This window comes from Rhinopithecus roxellana, chromosome 9 (assembly GCF_007565055.1).
Source record: "Rhinopithecus roxellana isolate Shanxi Qingling chromosome 9, ASM756505v1, whole genome shotgun sequence".
NCBI lineage: Eukaryota > Metazoa > Chordata > Mammalia > Primates > Cercopithecidae > Rhinopithecus > Rhinopithecus roxellana.
In genome coordinates this window covers 3,722,086-3,742,647 of record NC_044557.1, presented here as the reverse complement: position 1 = coordinate 3,742,647, position 20,562 = coordinate 3,722,086, and the positions used below count along the sequence as shown (strand labels likewise).

At 46.3% G+C, this 20,562-nt stretch overlaps 1 pseudogene; it reads left to right on the top strand.

Moving 5' to 3' along the window:
* Window positions 1-10,339: 10,339 nt before the first annotated feature.
* LOC115899673 lies at window positions 10,340-20,258 on the top strand (annotated as a pseudogene).
* The last annotated feature ends 304 nt before the right edge of the window (window positions 20,259-20,562 follow it).

Below are 20,562 nucleotides of genomic sequence, written 5' to 3'. Positions count from 1 at the left end.
GTGTATATGTGCCACATTTTCTTAATCCAGTCTGTCACAGATGGACATTTGGGTTGATTCCAAGTCTTTGCTATTGTGAATAGTGCCGCAATAAACATACGTGTACATGTGTCTTTGTAGTAGACTAATTTATAATCCTTTGGGTATATACCCAGTAGTGGGATGGCTGGGTCATATGGTACATCTAGTTCTAGATCCTTGAGGAATTGCCATACTGTTTTCCATAATGGTTGAACTAGTTTACAATCCCACCAACAGTGTAAAAGTGTTCCTATTTCTCCATCCTCTCCAACACCTGTTGTTTCCTGACTTCTTAATGATTGCCATTCTAACTGGTGTGAGATGGTATCTCATTGTGGTTTTGATTTGCATTTCTCTGATGGCCAGTGATGATGAGCATTTTTTCATGTGTCTGTTGGCTGTATGAATATCTTCTTTTGAGAAATGTCTGTTCATATCCTTTCCCCACTTTTTGATGGGGTTGTTTGTTTTTTTCTCGTTGTATATTGTTTGAGTTCTTTGTAGATTCTGGATATTAGCCCTTTGTCAGATGAGTAGGTTGCAAAAATTTTCTCCCATTCTGTAGGTTGCCTGTTCACTCTGATGGTAGTTTCTTTTGCTGTGCAAAAGCTCTTTAGTTTAATTAGATCCCATTTGTCAATTTTGGCTTTTGCTGCCGTTGCTTTTGGTGTTTTAGACATGAAGTCCTTGCCCATGCCTATGTCCTGAATGGTACTACCTAGATTTTCTTCTAGGGTTTTTATGGTATTAGGTCTAACATTTAAGTCTCTAATCCATCTTGAATTAATCTTCGTATAAGGGTAAGGAAAGGATCCAGTTTCAGCTTTCTACTTATGGCTAGCCAATTTTCCCAGCACCATTTATTAAATAGGGAATCCTTTCCCCATTTCTTGTTTCTCTCAGGTTTGTCAAAGATCAGATGGCTGTAGATGTGCGGTATTATTTCTGAGGACTCTGTTCTGTTCCATTGGTCTATATCTCTGTTTTGGTACCAGTACCATGCTGTTTTGGTTACTGTAGCCTTGTAGTATAGTTTGAAGTCAGGTAGCGTGACGCCTCCAGCTTTGTCCTTTTGACTTAGGATTGTCTTGGCAATGCGGGCTCTTTTTTGGTTCCATATGAACTTTAAAGCAGTTTTTTCCAATTCTGTGAAGAAAGTCATTGGTAGCTTGATGGGGATGGCATTGAATCTATAAATAACCTTGGGGAGTATGGCCATTTTCACGATATTGATTCTTCCTATCCATGAGCATGGTATGTTCTTCCATTTGTTTGTGTCCTCTTTGATTTCACTGAGCAGTGGTTTGTAGTTCTCCTTGAAGAGGTCCTTTACATCCCTTGTAAGCTGGATTCCTAGGTATTTTATTCTCTTTGAAGCAATTGTGAATGGAAGTTCATTCCTGATTTGGCTCTCTGCTTGTCTGTTGCTGGTGTATAAGAATGCTTGTGATTTTTGCACATTAATTTTGTATCCTGAGACTTTGCTGAAGTTGCTTATCAGCTTAAGGAGATTTTGGGCTGAGACGATGGGGTTTTCTAAATATACAATCATGTCATCTGCAAACAGGGACAATTTGACTTCTTCTTTTCCTAACTGGATACCCTTGATTTCTTTCTCTTGCCTGATTGCCCTAGCCAGAACTTCCAACACTATGTTGAATAGGAGTGGTGAGAGAGGGCATCCCTGTCTTGTGCCAGTTTTCAAAGGGAATTTTTCCAGTTTTTGCCCATTCAGTATGATATTAGCTGTGGGTTTGTCATAAATAGCTCTTATTATTTTGAGGTACGTTCCATCAATACCGAATTTATTGAGCGTTTTTAGCATGAAGGGCTGTTGAATTTTGTCAAAAGCCTTTTCTGCATCTATTGAGACAATCATGTGGTTCTTGTCTTTGGTTCTGTTTATATGCTGGATTACGTTTATTGATTTGCGAATGTTGAACCAGCCTTGCATCCCAGGGATGAAGCCCACTTGATCATGGTGGATAAGCTTTTTGATGTGCTGCTGAATCCGGTTTGCCAGTATTTTATTGAGGATTTTTGCATCAATGTTCATCAGGGATATTGGTCTAAAATTCTCTTTTTTTGTGTGTCTCTGCCAGGCTTTGGTATCAGGATGATGTTGGCCTCATAAAATGAGTTAGGGAGGATTCCCTCTTTTTCTATTGATTGGAATAGTTTCAGAAGGAATGGTACCAGCTCCTCCTTGTACCTCTGGTAGAATTCAGCTGTGAATCCATCTGGTCCTGGACTTTTTTTGGTGGGTAGGCTATTAATTGTTGCCTCAATTTCAGAGCCTGCTATTGGTCTATTCAGGGATTCAACTTCTTCCTGGTTTAGCCTTGGGAGAGTGTAAGTGTCCAGGAAATTATCCATTTCTTCTAGATTTTCTAGTTGATTTGCGTAGAGGCGTTTATAGTATTCTCTGATGGTAGTTTGTATTTCTGTGGGGTCAGTGGTGATATCCCCTTTATCATTTTTTATTGCATCTATTTGATTCCTCTCTCTTTTTTTCTTTATTAGCCTTGCTAGCGGTCTGTCAATTTTGTTGATCTTTTCAAAAAACCAACTCCTGGATTCATTGATTTTTTGGAGGGTTTTTTGTGTCTCTATCTCCTTCAGTTCGCTCTGATCTTAGTTATTTCTTGCCTTCTGCTAGCTTTTGAATGTGATTGCTCTTGCCTCTCTAGTTCTTTTAATTGTGATGTTAGAGTGTCAATTTTAGATCTTTCCTGCTTTCTCTTGTGGGCATTTAGTGCTATAAATTTCCCTCTACACACTGCTTTAAATGTGTCCCAGAGATTCTGGTATGTTGTATCTTTGTTCTCATTGGTTTCAAAGAAATCTTTATTTCCGCTTTCATTTCGTTATGTACCCAGTAGTCATTCAGGAGCAGGTTGTTCAGTTTCCATGTAGTTGAGCGGTTTTGATTGAGTTTCTTAGTCCTGAGTTCTAGTTTGATTGCACTGTGGTCTGAGAGACAGTTTGTTATAATTTCTGTTCTTTTACATTTGCTGAGGAGTACTTTACTTCCAATTATGTGGTCAATTTTGGAATAAGTGCGATGTGGTGCTGAGAAGAATGTATATTCTGTTGATTTGGGGTGGAGAGTTCTATAGATGTCTATTAGGTCCGCTTGGTGCAGAGATGAGTTCAATTCCTGGATATCCTTGTTAACTTTCTGTCTCGTTGATCTGTCTAATGTTGACAGCGGAGTGTTGAAGTCTCCCATTATTATTGTATGGGAGTCTAAGTCTCTTTGTAAGTCTCTAAGGACTTGCTTTATGAATCTGGGTGCTCCTGTATTGGGTGCATATATATTTAGGAGAGTTAGCTCTTCCTGTTGAATTGATCCCTTTACCATTATGTAATGGCCTTCTTTGTCTCTTTTGATCTTTGATGGTTTAAAGTCTGTTTTATCAGAGACTAGGATTGCAACCCCTGCTTTTTTTTGTTCTCCATTTGCTTGGTAGATCTTCCTCCATCCCTTTATTTTGAGCCTATGTATGTCTCTGCATGTGAGATGGGTCTCCTGAATACAGCAGACTGATGGGTCTTGACTCTTTATCCAGTTTGCCAGTCTGTGTCTTTTAATTGGAGCATTTAGTCCATTAACATTTAAGGTTAATATTGTTATGTGTGAACTTGATCCTGCCATTATGATATTAACTGGTTATTTTGCTCGTTAGTTGATGCAGTTTCTTCCTAGCCTCGATGGTCTTTACATTTTGCCATGTTTTTGCGATGGCTGGTACCGGTTGTTCCTTTCCATGTTTAGGGCTTCCTTCAGGGTCTCTTGTAAGGCAGGCCTGGTGGTGACAAAATCTCTAAGCATTTGCTTATCTGTAAAGGATTTTATTTCTCCTTCACTTATGAAACTTAGTTTGGCTGGATATGAAATTCTGGGTTTAAAATTCTTTTCTTTAAGAACGTTGAATATTGGCCCCCACTCTCTTCTGGCTTGTAGAGTTTCTGCCGAGAGATCTGCTGTTAGTCTGATGGGCTTCCCTTTGTGGGTGACCCGACCTTTCTCTCTGGCTGCCCTTAAGATTTTTTCCTTCATTTCAACTTTGGTGAATCTGGCAATTATGTGTCTTGGAGTTGCTCTTCTGGAGGAGTATCTTTGTGGCGTTCTCTGTATTTCCTGAATTTGAATGTTGGCCTGCCCTACTAGGTTGGGGAAGTTCTCCTGGATGATATCCTGAAGAGTGTTTTCCAACTTGGTTCCATTTTCCCCCTCACTTTCAGGCACCCCAATCAGACGTAGATTTGGTCTTTTTACGTAATCCCATACTTCTTGCAGGCTTTGCTCATTTCTTTTTCTTCTTTTTTCTTTTGGTTTCTCTTCTCGCTTCATTTCATTCATTTGATCTTCAATCGCTGATACTCTTTCTTCCAGTTGATCGAGTCGGTTACTGAAGCTTGTGCATTTGTCACGTATTTCTTGTCATGGTTTTCATCTCTGTCATTTCGTTTATGATCTTCTCTGCATTAATGAGTCTAGCTGTCAATTCTTCCACTCTTTTTTCAAGATTTTTAGTTTCTTTGCGCTGGGTACGTAATTCCTCCTTTAGCTCTGATAAGTTTGATGGACTGAAGCCTTCTTCTCCTCTCGTCCAAGTCATTCTCTGACCAGCTTTGATCCGTTGCTGGTGATGGGCTGCGCTCCTTTGCAGGGGGAGATGCGCTCTTATTTTTTGAATTTCCAGCTTTTCTGCCCTGCTTCTTCCCCATCTTTGTGGTTTTATCTGTCTCTGGTCTTTGATGGTGGTGACGAACTGATGGGGTTTTGGTATAGGTGTCCTTCCTGTTTGATAGTTTTCCTTCTGACAGTCAGAAGACTCTCTGTTGGTCTGTTGGAGATTGCTTGAGGTCCACTCCAGGCCCTGTTTGCCTGGGTATCAGCAGCAGAGGTTGCCGAAGATAGAATATTGCTGAACAGCGAGTGTACCTGTCTGATTCTTCCTTTGGAAGTGTCCTCTCAGGGTGTACTCCACCCTGTGAGGTGTGGGGTGTCAGACTGCCCCTAGTGGGGGATTTCTCCCAGCTAGGCTACTCAGGGGTCAGGGACACACCTGAGCAGGCAGTCTGTCCGTTCTCAGATCTCAACCTCCGCGTTGGGAGATCCGCGGCTCTCCCCAAAGCTGTCAGACAGAGTCGTTCGCGTCTGCACCGGCTCCCGCTACTTCCCCTGTTGGTCTTCAGCTGTGCGCTGTCCCCAGAGGTGGAGACTACAGAGACAGGCAGGCTTCCTTGAGCTGCTGTGAGCTCCACCCAGTTCGAGCTTCCCAGCGGCTTTGTTTACCTACTTAAGCCTCAGCAATGGCGGGCGCCCCTCCCCCAGCCTCGCTGCTGCCTTGGGATAGATCGCGGCAGACTGCTGTGTTAGCAGTGAGGGAGGCTTCGTGGGCGTGGGACCCTCCCGGCCAGGTGTGGGATATATTCTCCTGGAATGCCTGTATGCTTACAGCGCAGTATTGGGGTGGGAGTTACCCGATTTTCCAGGTGTTGTGTGTCTCAGTTCCCCTGGCTAGGAAAACGGATCCCCTTCCCCCTTGCGCTTCCAGGTGAGGCGATGCCTCGCCCTGCTTCAGCTCTCGCTGGTCAGGCTGCAGCAGCTGACCAGCACCGATTGTCCGGCACTCCCTAGTGAGATGACCCCAGTACCTCAGTTGAAAATGCAGAAATCACCGGTCTTCTGTGTCGCTCGCGCTGGGAGTTGGAGACTGGAGCTGTTCCTATTCGGCCATCTTGCTCCGCCAAGTCACTTAATTTTTACAGTAGCCGCATGAGGTAGAAACTGTTACTATCTTTGAGTTAGGGGGAAAACAAGCAAAAAGAACTTGAGTCACAGCGAGGTCAGTTACTTGCCTTGGATCGTAGCATTTAGCACCAGGATTGAAATCGTGATGGATCTGACCTCAAATCCTATGCCCATAACCAATAATGTGCGGCTCTGTGTCAAGGCTGAAATGAGCGGTACGACAGGGCCCACTCAAAGTCTGCTGGGCAATGATGGGTGTGGTTTCTGGAATGAATGTCCCGACTCCAGCCTTCTGTCCAAGAGACTCATCATTGCACACTGTTGCCTTGTATCATCTCTCCTTTTTTCAGACTGTGTGGGAACTGTTTCTCTGGTGTCAGAGTGAAGTAACAGGGACAGACTTGAAGTGAAGTAACAGGGACAGGCAAGATGTACATGGACAGGAAGGAAGGAGAGTTTTCAGAGGGGAGCGTATCACCAGGATGAATTCAGTTGCCTGGAGGCATTTTCAATGTGTGTTTCTTTGTCTTCTCTGTACTCACCCTCTTCTTTCTGACCCACACATCCATCCCTTGGCCTTTTCACCCTGTATGTCAGGTACTCATGCCCCTTCCTTGCCATGTCTACTTCATTCCAAGGGCAGTCATTTCTACTTCTCCCCTTGACCATATCAGCCACTCTCTGGTCCCGTCATCCTTCTGTCCCAAAGAACCTGTAAAGCACAGCCATATAATTATATGTATGTATTTAGACAGAGCGTGATTTATGTAATACATTCAAAAAGTGAAAAGTCTGGATCAAAGTGTAAGAATGACTTCTGAATGGTTAGGCATATTGCAGAAAATTAGACTCACACACGGTTAGTGGAAGTGTATATTGGTATCAATATCATTGAAAATCCTTAGGAAAATATCACTTTATGCTTAAAAGTACTCATGTGCTTCTCCTGGGAAACTGTAGAGCAGGGACTCAAAATCGTAGACCCACTTTGAAGCCCTGGCTGTGTTTCACCGGGTTTTTTGGCCACCCCCGCTGGAGGTGCTCTGCAACCCTGGTCAATCTGTGGATATTGTTCCATTACTTTTGTGTACAGGGAACTTCATTACTTTCTTATTTTAAAACTGTCAGTTCAAATATTAAAACACCGAGAGGTAAAAAAGAAAAAAAGCACTGAAAAGCATATTCTGAACAAGAAACAAAATTTGGCCATATATAATGCATAACACATGAAAAGAAATGTGCAGTGGGATCCAGTGTTGTGTGGCAACGTGTTTACCAACATGAGTTGGAGTACGCGTATCTGTAACCTAATTGTAGAAGCATGTAATACAAAACACGAACGCTTGCATGGGCAACACGGACACACAGACCACACATTCTTCCCTTTCTCTGAGACAGAGATGATGATGCTTCCTGTCTGTCACAAGGCTGAGTGAACACAACATGCCTTTAGGTCCAGAACATTCTTCCTACAGAGACCAGATGTCCAGAAAGCTCTGTCTGCTGGATTCAGGGAACGCCTCTCCTCATTTCTGTCACCACTATTTGCAAAAGCCTCCTTCTCTGAGATCTTCAAAGCTGCAGTTCTAGCCACAGTCTGCAGGGAGGTACTCAGTTCTATTTCTAAGGATACATTAATGAAAAAATATTAATGTTGCAGAAGAAAAAATTAATTCATTCTAGTTTTGCAGGCAGGTTATGAAATAGTTCTGCAGCCCGAATAGCTCTGGAACAAATATAAATAGAGGTCGGTAGAAATGGTTCAGATGGATGTATTCTCAAAAGTGGTTTTGTCGATGATCTCAAACCTACATCACATGCATTCATTTAACAAATACTAATTAGGTCCTTCTTCTGTGCCAGACACTACCAGCCCAAAGTGACTCCTAATCTGAAAACCCATGGCCCAAACAGATTACACCCATCTGGTCCAAGACAGAGATCTCCACCTTATCCAAGACACCTGGTTCCCACCCCAACAGGAGTGACTAGCACAAAACATCACCCCTGGCCTGCTCACAAAAAATCTGTCGATGAGACCTGAAAGCTTGCCATTTCAGGGAGAACCAGTGCAGTCTCTGGAGGAACACTCAGGGTATGGAGGCAGACCAATATACATGAGGACATAATTCCTGTTCTGCCACTGACTTGGCTGGGAAATGTACCCGACATCTGTGAACCTTTTAAATATTCATGATCTGAAAAGGGACTGTGGATAGAATTATCATGGGTTTTCTGTGAGGAGGTCAAGAGAAACCTAGTGAGTCTGCCCAACACTGAGCAAATGTTGGTTGCCACTGGGCAAGGGTTGGTTTTCTTCGTATCCCGTTCTTTCCGTGCCATAGCAGGGATGCTGATGCCATGCACTCAGTGGCATGGCAGTGATGTAGGCAGAATTCCAGACTAACACAGGAAGTACCAGTAGGAACGCACGTGATGTCATAAAGGGTACCCACTACTATGTCTGTGTGGGAGGATCAGCCAGTACATGGTGGGGCCTGAGCGGAAACCCAGGCGGTCTGGATGAGAAGTACTAGCTGCTTTATAATACTCTTGAGATCACCTGTAATTCTGGCAGCACAACTGCGAGACAGGGATTGTGCTGAGTTGCCAGAGTTCAGCAAGTGGACGTGCGCCTGTGTGTGTTTTGTCTTCGGCATCTCTCTCTGTCCGGTCCCTCTGTGGCTTTTTATCACATGTGCTCTTGTCCAACACAAGGCCTTGCCTGAGGCTGTAGCTGTAGCTGTTGGCTAGCTCACTTTTACACCTTCTTCCCCTCAGTGACGTTATTTCTGAAGTAACGCGTGTTCTCAAAATGACTCTGACTCAGGAATACCTGTGCTCCATATATTGACCATGTGCCCTTAACCCTCACTTTAATCTTTGATTTTTTTCCCTTTCATCTATGGACTTTCATGAAAATGAGTTGGTTTCTGGACATCCTCCAAATGTCACCAATAGGGGTCTTTGTTGTTGTTGTTGTGTTGTTGTTGTTGTTGTTGTTGTTGAGTACTGTTATGGACTCATAGCTTTTTAACATACTGATGGGCTCCAAACCCCGGTTAAAGCATTTTGAGTAAAGGAATGACAAGATTTGACTTACACCTTAAAAAGTCACTCTGCCTCCTGTGTTGAAAATAGATGGTAGGGGAGTCAAGGGCGAAAGCAGAAGGACAACTGGAAGGCAGCATAATCCAGGAGACAGATGTTGGTGACCTGGCCAGGGTAGGTAGCAATGGAGCGGGTGAGAAGTGGCCGGACTCTGGATATCTTTTAAAGGTAGAGCCAAGAGAAGATACATCCATCCTGATCGGTTGGATGTAGAGTGTGAGAGAAGAGAGCACTCCAGCCCCACCTCCAAGTTGTGGGGACCAAGCATCAGGAATGTCTAGGTCAGACACTCTGCCCACATTTAATTTCACTTCTAATGGCACACAGGGAAAGTCCCAACAGTCGAGAGGAGCAGGACTGTCCTGACAGTGGGTCACACACGGTGAAAGCAATGACCCCCCCTACAGAAGTTCATCTGAGGCCTGGCCGTAATCAGTACGTTGCAGAGAGGTCAGCAGTGACCGAAATTTTATTCATAAGGGTGCCCTGAGACAAGGTGTAACATTTTGAAATTGGTTGAGGTCTGCTTGACGGTCCAGGAGATGGTCTACCTTCGTGAATGCTGCAAGACAGTAGAGGGGAAAAGAAAAGCGCTCTGTTTTCATTGTTGGCTACAGTTGTGTTGGGTACAGTGTTTTATTTATGTCATTTAGATCCTGTTACTGTAGTGGTTTTCAATATCTGCTGATTTTCTTTCTAGTAATTCTGTCACTTGCTTAGGAAGAGTTGTCTCTTGGGCTGAAAGCATTTCAGGCTGGGCAAAAAGAAAGCTTGCTCTGGATATTTCAAACTGAGTATTGTTGAGGGCAAGGCTGGAGGCAGGAGGGCAGCTTGAGAAGCTGTTACATCAGACCCACCTGTCATTAAAGCTTGTACTACCCGGCAAAAGAAGTATAACTTGCTGATTGTTCACAGAATGCATTTGGAGATTGGATTTGGAGGTGCGAGAGAGCTTGTCTCCCAGGTGTTGGTGTGGTTGTTAGGTTAGAGAAGCCTGAGAGAAGGCAAGATTAGGACCCCTTCCAGGTGTGTGGCTAGTGTCTAGTCAACCCATGGACACATGCACCTCTGTTCTTTATAATTCCTGCTCCATTTCTTAAAGGTCCAACACAGTTGCTTCCTCTCCCAAGATTCCTCCCTGATTGTGCCACCTGTGAGATAAGGCTGTTGTATCTGGACAGGCAGAGGAGTTTGTTTCTGGGGTTTGTGTGGCGGGTTGGCACTTTACTTGCCCTACCATGGAGTTAGCTCACGTCATGGTAAGTGGACCATTGATGTGTCTCAAACGTGTCTTTTGTTCTCAGTTGCAGAATGCCATGACCATGGTAGCCCTTTTCAAGGAAGAAAGAAAGGTGGGAATTCTTTCCGGGATAATTTTGACAAGAGGAACTGTTATCATGAACATGGTGGGTATGAGCGTCCACCTTCACACTGCAGGAGAATGATGGAAGCGTGGAGATGCGGGGATGGTCCACAAGGACCAACAACTAAGACAGTAAGTGACCAGGCAGCTTGGTTTGCAAGTAGCAGCTCCCAGGACTGTGCAACCCTTTCATTCTCTGTGGTCTTCCTTTTCTTCTCTCATTAAAGCACTGAAGAATGCTGGAAGTGGAATAGTGGCTGAGCAATCCTAATTGTAGCCCTGGCGTCAGTGAGTGGAGCATGTAGAGAAGATGTTCTTAGATTTAATGGATACCCGCCTTCTCTCCTCTTCCCCACAGCACTCCTTATAGCATCCGATGCGACAGAAGAATGAAATGGCATAGTGAAGACGAAATCTGTATTACCACGTGGAGAAAGAGAAAACCTCCAGAGAGAAAAATGAGGCAGAACACACAGGATGGATACACAAGGAACTGGTTCAAGGTCACAGTGAGTATCTGGGTGGGGTCTGCATTAGATAGACTATTCTGGAACCTGATAGAAGGAAGACCACTTAAAACACCCTAAGCTGATTATTCGGAGGAGAGCTTCGGAATAGGGGGAAACGGAGTTTAGGGAATCCATATTTGGCACAAAAATAAGAAATCATGTCAGCGGTCCTTTCTTTAGAGGTCTAAGCTAAGTAGAAGGTCGGAAAAAAAGAAAAAAAAAAACAGCTGGTTGGTTCTGTTCTCCATCCTTAGTTCCATGTTGTCTCTCCCTTCTCTCCTATTTCTTCTTTTTCTTCTTTACTTTAGATTCCTAACGGGATAAAGTATGACAAGTCATGGCTAATGAATTCAATCCAGAGCCATTGCAGTGCCCCCTTCACTCCGGTTGATGTAAGAGAGGATGGTGAAGCCAGATGAGTGGGCACGGGGGACGAGGAGAGGCCTAGCTCAGCAGGGGCCATTGGCCTCTGATGCTGTTGCTCTTGCCTTCACTCCCTGTAGTTTCACTACATCCAAAATCGGGCATGCTTCTTCATCCAGGATGCTAGTACTGCCTCCGTATTGAAGGATGTCAGTTATAAGATTTGTGATGACGAGAACCGAAAGGTGTGTGTTGAGGGCATTCCCTGTACTTAGTCTCTGGGCAGGAAGACAGGCCAGGGGGCTGGTCGTCCTCTTTGGGATTAGAGGTCCTGGTACTTACCACGCTGCCTCCCTGCAGATATGTATATTTGTCAATCATCTACTGCGCCCTACTCTGTGAAAGAATAAGTGAAGCCAAGCCAAATGGAGATGCTAAGGTAATACAGACTCAAGGATCATTGTATGCTCACTTCCTGGACCCACCTCTTCTTCCCCTGGCCCCCTCTTTCCCTGTCACTCACTACCACCACCCCACCCCACCCACCACCACCACCCACCACCCACCACCACCACCACCAGAGCCTCAGAGCCTCTGTCTTCATCTCTATCTCTGCAGCTGACCATAACAAACGGTACAATGTCTCCCAGCGCTCTTGATTTCCAGAATCTCCTCTTTGACCCAAGGTATGGCTGACAGCAGCAATTCTCAGGCAAGTGGGGGCAGAGCGGTCTGCCTGAGAGGGAGACTTAGGGATGGCAATTTATGGAGCGGTTGGTGCTGGCTCTGGTCCAGCCATGGCCCTCCCAGCCTTCTGATTCCTTCTCCTGGCTTCTTCAAGACTTGATAGGCCGTGACATTGATATAATCCTGAATCGAAGAAACTGCATGGCTGCCACCCTGAAGATCATTGAAAGAAATTTCCCTGAGGTGAAGCCTTAGGCCCAGTGCTGGTATTTAGTTAGAGGGGTGGAATAGATAGGTGGAGGGCAGATTTGTCTCCAAGGCCCAAGATAGTAGCCCCCACTCTAACTCTTCTGACCCAAAGCTATTGTCTTTGAACTTGTGCAACACAAACTGTACCAGCTGGATGGCCTGTCTGACATTATAGAGAAGGCTCCCAAAGTCAAGACCCTGAACCTCTCCAAAAATAAGGTGAGAAGGGGGAGCCAGATCAACTTTGGATGGAGGGTGGATGGCAGTACACATCAGGATAATGGCAACAGGCAGGCAGAGGTACCTGTGGGTGACTATGAGGGCTGGGGGAATTCGGGACCCATGGTCCCAGGTGTCTCTCTTTCCCTGGCCCTCCTTCTCCAGTTTCCTCCCCATCTTTCTTAGCTGGAGTCGGCGGGGTTGGGCAAGGTGAAAGGGCTGAAGCTCGAAGAGCTATGGCTAGAAGGGAACCCCTTGTGCAGCACCTTCTCGGACCAGTCCGCCTATGTAAGGTCAGTGGCAACCCCTATCGCCCTTCCTGGGCACCTTTGCTCCTTGGGTGACTGAGCTGTGTCTGAAAGTGCCCTTCTGCAGGAAGAAGCAGCCTTGGTCCTCTAGGACCACAAACCTCCCCTCCTACACACACACACACACACACACACACACACACCACACACATTCCTTTCTCTGTGTTACTCACTCATCTGTGCTTAGAGGTCTCCTTCCTTCCTCGACATGCTCCCCTTTTCACCTGCTTCTGGGGTGCGTTTCCTGCCTGTCTCCACCAAGCTTCCTCCAGCGTGCCCTCCGTGAGTGTGCTCCAGGAAGCGGGGGCTCCCCCACCTCCCCAGGACCAGCAGTGTTCAGATCCTGGTGCCCTGGACTGAGAAGAGTCCTTTAGTCCAGGGCCTCATGCTGAGACAGGCCTTCCTGCCTCCATGCTGAGATGGGGCTTCCCTCCCCTGTCCTGAGAGGCGTTCTCTTTCTCTTGCTCCAAAAATGTCCACCCACCTGTCCTGGGCTGGCATGGGGGCTTCCCTGTTTCATACTGAGGGCCGAGGCCCTGGGTGGCTGCTGTCATGCCATCTCTTCCTCTGGCCCAATGCCAGGAGCTGGGCCCTCCTTGGGGAGAAACCTGGGTTTCCTGAGTCAAGGGACCAGAAGCGGGCCACGTTCCTGAGGCAGGAGTGGAAGGCAGAAGGCCGAGGAGGTTGGGGAGGACAGAAGGACAGGCCTCTCAGGGCACTGCCTCTCCTTCCCTCCACACCTCACATTGTCCTGCCTGGGCCCTCAGAGGAGTCCTGGGTAGCCCGAGACGGGTAGCATCCCCTCGGTCAAGGCGTCAGCACAGATGGGCACAGGAGTCAGTTGACCATCAGAAGAGAATGCAGTGGTCGGGAGAGGGGATCCCCAGGCTCTGAACCCCCATGCTGAGCTGGGGGCCTGACCCTTCACTCCTCCTGGGAGAAGGTTCTCCTGTCCCCGTGGCTGCTCTGTTTCCCATGCGCAGCTCAGACTGAGCTCACACAGGTGAGAAAGGCTCCAGCTGCATCCAGTGGGCCCCAGCCCAACAGGTGCATGTTTTCCTTCCTGCCTCAGTCCCCAGGGCCAGCCAGGGGGCAGTGAGAGAAAGGGCTGCAGCAGGGGAGCCCTTTTCTCCTCTATTCCTCCCCTAAACTCCACCTCCGCAGTAGAGCGTCTTTCCTTTCCCTTTGTATTGCATCCTGTTTCTCCCTTGTCTCTCCTCTCCTATGTCTCACCCATCTCTCCCTCCCCTACCTTCACCCCATTTCTGATGTCGTCCCCTCTGCCTTCCCCTTTCTGCCTCCTGAGCCCGGCCTCACTCACCTCCCTGTCCCAGCATTCCTGGGCCATCCCTAAGGGCTGACGTGGTCTTGGCCAGGGCCTGGTCAGGCAAGTTGATGGACAGCCGGTGAGGTAGCAGAGCCCTGGGCTCCCACCCCATTTTCTGCTCACTGCAGAGCCTTCCACGGTGACTTGGACAAAGGGGAGGGAGGGAGGGAGGGAGGGGAAGAAAGCCCTGGAACCTGGGCTCCCAGTGCTGTTTCGTGTGGCACTGGAGTAAAGGGAGTCAGGGACAGTCTAGATGGAAGCTAACCAGGAGGAAGGAGAGGGAGGAGAGTGAGAGGGAGTGAGGGGAGAGAGACTGTGCCACCCTGAACTGTCAGTCACTTCATTCAATTTTTGGTTTTTGGACAGTGCCATCCGGGATTGTTTCCCCAAGTTGTTACGCCTGGTAAGTATGTATAATACCGTCATCATTGTCTCCTCTTACTCAAGAACATGACCTCCACACCTGCCCTTAAGTCCTTTGGGTCTTGCCTAGATTACATGCTTGTATCAGACCCTCATCCATTTTACAGGCAGGGATTCCTGAAAAAGGCAAGAATATTCTCCCTGAAAATGTGTACACACACACACACACACACACACACACACACACACACACACACACACAAATTTTCATGTAATAGTAGAGATGTCCAGCACTCCATGAGAAAGCTGCCCACTGGAATTTCCAGGCCCATTTCGCACCTGGCCTCTGATGCTTGTCTCCCTGGGCATGTTCATCTTATTGGTCATCGAGCTCCACCTCCTTGGTCTCCACTGCTGACTTCCTCTTTCCTTCTCCAGGACGGCCGAGAGTTATCTGCACCAATGATTGTTGACATTGACAGCTCTGAGATAATGAAACCCTGCAAGGTGAGGAAGAAGGACCAAGCAAGATTTGGGGTGTTGTAAGGGAGGCTTTGTCCACCGCATAGATCCAAATTGTCTTTTGATTTCAGGAAAACTTTACTGGATCTGAGACCCTAAAGCATTTAGTCCTGCAATTCCTGCAGCAGTGAGTATCCCTGGAACCCTGGGACCATGAGGAAGGGGAGGGCTGAGGCAGGCTGGGCCACCCATGCACAGGTCAGCTCATGGGAGTTTTCAAGTCTCATCAGAGGTAGCCTATCCTCACTGCTTCCCCACAGGTATTACTCGATCTATGACTCTGGAGATCGACAGGGTCTCCTCGGTGCTTACCACGATGAGGCCTGTTTCTCCTTGGCTATTCCTTTCGACGCCGAGGACTCAGCCCCGTGAGTATCACGACTCAGACCCTGCTCTGGGGCTGTGTGTCTCCCCAGCAGACACAGGCCAACTCCTGGAAATGCCCGCACTGGGCGGGCCACCCACTCCTGCTCCTCTTTTTCTCCTAGGAACAGCTTGCGCAAGTACTTTGAGGATAGCAGGAATATGAAGACACTCAAGGACCCCTGTAAGTGTGTGATGGGGAAGAGTGGGCAAGGTAAGGGGGTGTGATGGGAACAATCACAGGGGCCAAGGACCAGGGTGTGGCAGCCCCCTGCCCCGCCCCGCCCCACCCTGCCGTTCCTTGCTTCTCTTCTCCTCTACAGACCTGAAGGGGGAACTGCTGAGGCACACAAAACGTGACATTGTGGACTCCCTCAGTGCGTTGCCCAAAACTCAGCATGACCTCAGCTCCATCCTGGTGGACATGTGGTGCCAGACGGTGAGCACCTGCTTCCTCCCTTGGGCAGGCCCAGAGAGCCAGAGGTGGGTAGGAGGTTAAGGAGGATCCTGAGCACCTGAGCTCTTCCCTTTCAGAAATGGATGCTCTGCTTTTCTGTCAATGGGGTTTTCAAGGAAGGTGAGTGTCTGTATAGTCCCCTCCCCAGATCTCCCCGCTGCTCCCTCCCCCTGGCTGGGCTCCCTCTCAGAACTCCCCCAGCTTCCCTGATTTCATTCCTTTCCTTTCCTTCCTCTTCTTCCCTCCGTGTTTTCCCACCCCCACTCTGCCCTCAAACCACCCTGCTCTGACCTAGGTCCATGCCTGTCTGCCCTGCACAGCTCAGGCGTGTGTTAAGGACACAGACTGTGGAGTTTGGCAGCTCTCATCCCAGGTCCTTACTCTGTGAACTTGTGGTTGGTTACTTAACCCTTCAGTTTCCTCATTTGCAAAATGGGGCTAATGACCTATCTCTTGGGCTACTGTGAAATAGGCATTAAGTGAACTTGTGGTTTTCACAGGGCCCCACACATGATAGGGGCCCTGTCACTGGGAGCGGATTGTTCCTGTTGCTGCCCTCCCCATTCCTGCCACATCCGCCTGACTCCAAGTGAACAATTGTCCTGGTCTGCCCCGCCTTCTGTGTGAGTGTCAAGCAAGACTCTGACGGGGGATCACCGTGTGAGCATGTTAAAGCCTGTGCAACTCTAAGGTGGTGGTGTTTGTTGTCTTTGAAGTGGAAGGACAGTCTCAGGGCTCTGTTCTCGCCTTCACCCGGACCTTCATCGCTACCCCTGGCAGCAGTTTCAGGTTAGTGCTGTGTTGTGGGTGGGAGCACCCATCCAAGCTTGGGGCCCATGTCGTGGAAATGTGGTGGGTGCAGTCCTCGGGGTGTTCTCAGTATTGTGGAAGGCCAACAGGAAGATCCAAGGAACAGTCTAGCCTAGTGTTTAAGAGTGTGGGCCCTGGAGTCAGAATACAGATTCTGTTCCTCACCGCAACATTCACAAACTATGTGACCTTGATCAACTTACTCGACCTCTCTGTGATTCAGTGCCTTTTTCTGAAAATTGGAATAAGACTATCCACTTCGTTGGACTGTTGTACAGGGTAAATGCGTTGGGGTTAGAGCTAAAGGTCTAGTGAAGCTGGTAGACAGCCTCTCCAAAGGTGGACTCTGTGGGAGGGTTAGAGGGCACCAGCCAAAAAATCTGGGAGGCAGGCACAGTTAGGGATATGGAAGGAATTTGGTTGTTGAGTGGCAGTGGTTAAGAAGGATCCTGTTGTTGGGGGTGTGGAGTTATCTACCTGTCCAGTATGAGGGTGCATTTTTCTTTCCTGCAGTCTGTGCATCGTGAATGACGAGCTGTTTGTGAGGGACGCCAGCCCCCAAGAGACTCAGAGTGCCTTCTCCATCCCAGTGTCCACACTCTCCTCCAGCTCTGAGCCCTCCCTCTCCCAGGAGCAGCAGGAAATGGTGCAGGCTTTCTCTGCCCAGTCTGGGATGAAACTGGAGTGGTCTCAGAAGTGAGTGCTGGGGGTACATGGGGATGGGGAGAGTTGGGACATTAGAGGAATGAGTAGTGGAAACTCACATGCAATTTGGAAAAATAACTATCTAGATATTTTGCTTCCAAAAAAACAGGGGGGCCCATGAAAAAGGTATCATATTTTTATACTGATATATGTAAATATTTTTTAAAATGGCATAATGCCCAGATGACATTACCTTCCATTTGTAAAATCTGAAAGAATCAACCACAACAAACTACTGATAAACCAGTTCAGCAAGGTTGAAAGATACAGCATACAAAAATCATTTGTACTTCTATGTAGTTGCAATGGACAATCCAAAAAATGAAATTAAGAAAATAAGTCCATCTACAGTAGCATCGAAAATTATTAATAAAGTATGTAGGAACAAATTTAAGAGAAGAAGCACAGATCTTATACTCTGAAATCTGCAAAACATTGCTGAAAAAAATTAAAGAAGACCTAAGTACATGGAAAGACATCCCACGTTCATAGATTGGAAGACTTAATATCATTAAGATGGCAGTACCACCCAGAACACTCTACAGATTCATTGCAGTCCCTGACAGAATCCCAACTGACTTCTTTGCAGAAATTGACAAGGTAATCCCAAAATTCATGTGGAAATGCAGTGGACCCCAAACAGCCAAAACCATCTTGAAAGAGAACAACGACGTTAGAAGACTCACACTTCCAGATTTCAGAACTTGCTACAAAACTACATTAATCAAGATCGTGTGGTACCGACATAGGAACAGACGTGGGAATCAATGGAATATAATTGAGAGTCCACAGATAATCTCACATATTTATGTCTAGTTGATTATCATTCAGGGTGCTGAAAAAATCCAATGGAGAAAAAAAATAGTCTTTTTTAGCAAGTGGTGCTGGGAGACGTGGCTATCCACTCGCAAAACAATTAATTTTGACCCCTAACTCACATCATGTGCAAACACTGGCAGAAAATGGATCAATGACCTAAAATAAGAGCTAGAACTGTAAAACACCGTAAGTGTACATCTTCATTACCTTGAATTAGGCAACCGTTTCTTTTCTTCTTCTTTTTTTTTTTTAATATTAAAGTTCTAGGGTACATGTACATAACGTGCAGGTTTGTTACATATGTATACTTGTGCCATGTTGGTGTGCTGCACCCATCAACTCGTCAGCACCCATCAATTCGTCATTTATATCAGGTATAACTCCCAATGCAATCCCTCCCCCTGCCCCCCTCCCCATGATAGGCCCCGGTGTGTGATGTTCCCCTTCCCGAGTCCAAGTGATCTCATTGTTCAGTTCCCACCTATGAGTGAGAACATGCGGTGTTTGGTTTTCTGTTCTTGTGATAGTTTGCTAAGAATGATGGTTTCCAGCTACATCCATGTCCCTACAAAGGATGCAAACTCATCCTTTTTTATGGCTGCATAGTATTCCATGGGGTATATGTGCCACATTTTCTTAATCCAGTCTGTCACAGATGGACATTTGGGTTGATTCCAAGTCTTTGCTATTGTGAATAGTGCCGCAGCACAAGCAACCAAAGAAAAAAATAGGTAAATTGGACTTCATCTAAATTAAAAGCTTTTGTGCATCAGCAGACACTATCAAGAAAGCAGAAAACCGACTGATGGGAACAAGGGAAAATATTTGCAAATCACATCGCTGACAAGAAGAATCCTTACAACTCAACAACAAAGAGACAAGCCACCCAATTAAAAAATGGGGAAATGATTTGAATAGACGTTTCTCCAGAGAAGATGTACAAATGACCAAGAAGTGTGTGAAAATCTTCTCAACATCATTAGTCATTAGGGAAACGCATATCGAAACCACAGTGAGTTACCACTTCATAGCCACTACGATAGCTTTAGTCAGTAAAAGGAAACATTACAAATGTCAGTGAGAGTGCAGAGAAATTGGAAATCTCATGTATTACTACTGGAACCATAAAACGGAGCAGTTGCTGGGCAAACGATTTTGGTAATTCCTCAAAATCTTAAACATGGAGTTACCACATGATCCAGTAATCCCACTCCTAAGTGTATACCAAAAGAAATGAAAATATATGCCCATTCAACAACTTGCACATGAATTTCCATAGTGGCATTATTCCAAATAGCCAAAAAATGGAAACACATCGATTGACCTTTAGCTGAATGGATAATATGGTACATCCATACGGTGGAATATTATTGGAATATTATTCATTCATGAAAAAGGATGTAGTTGTGATATACGCTATGACGTGGATGAACCCCGAAAACATTATGTGCTAAGTGAGAGCAGCCAGTCACAAAAAGCCACATAATTATATGATTCCATTCATATGAAGTGTTCAGAATAGCCAGATCCGTAGAGACCGAAAGCAGAGTAGTGGTTGCCAAGATCTGGGGAAGAGGGAGAACAGGGAGTGATCTCTAACAGTTAAGGAGTTTCTTTTTGAGATGATAAAAATAGTTTGGAATTAGATCGTTGTGATGGTTGCACAATCTTGCGAATAGACTTAAAAGCACTGAATTGTACACCTTAAAATGGTGACTGCTACAGTATGTGCATTATATCTCAATAAAAAAGAAACGTATTATTGAATTTCCACTTGTTATTTCTTGAACATCTTTCTTTATCAATGTGTATTAAGCTCCCTTGTTCATTTGAATACCCCTGTGTTTCTGATTTGAATTCCAGTGGGCATTAATGTCAGGGATAGGCGTTTTGGTTTTCCCTAGGCCTTTTTTCATTGTTACAATAGTGCTCATATTGGTACATGTGACCCAGCAAAAAGGTAGCATAGATTAAGGGTGGCATTGCATAGTCAGCGTGTCTGTCCTGGGGTAGTAATGGAGAGCACCTGTTGTTCTCCCACCCCAGGTGCCTTCAGGACAATGAGTGGAACTACACTAGAGCTGGTCAGGTCTTCACTATGCTCCAGGTGAGGTCTGGGAATCAAGTGGGTAAAAGACAGCTGTCTCTGGGTCGTCAGGAGGGCCAAGAAGATGGAGGCCGGGTAGTGTGGGGATGGAACTCAGGGCACTTGGCTCTACTAACATCCCAACTCCTGTTCTTTACTTTCTCTAGACCGAGGGCAAGATCCCAGCGGAGGCCTTCAAGCAAATCTCCTAAAAGGAGCCCTTCGATGTCTTCTTTGTCTTCGTTCACATCCTCTTTGTTTCCTCTTTTCACCAGCGTAAGGCCTGGCTGACCAGGAAGCCAGAGTTAACTTGCAGGCCGCATGACATAACCACCCAGAGAGCCAGTTGCTCTGTGTGTTCGCCCCACTCATGATCAACGTTTTATTTTCATAATAAAGAGTGACGTTACACGTTGTACTTTGTGTGCCCTGGATTGCTCTTCCCCTGCCCCAACCGTGAGCCAGCGGGGCCAGGACTGAAAGCACTGCATCCCTGTTCATCCCTGGCTGGCCTTA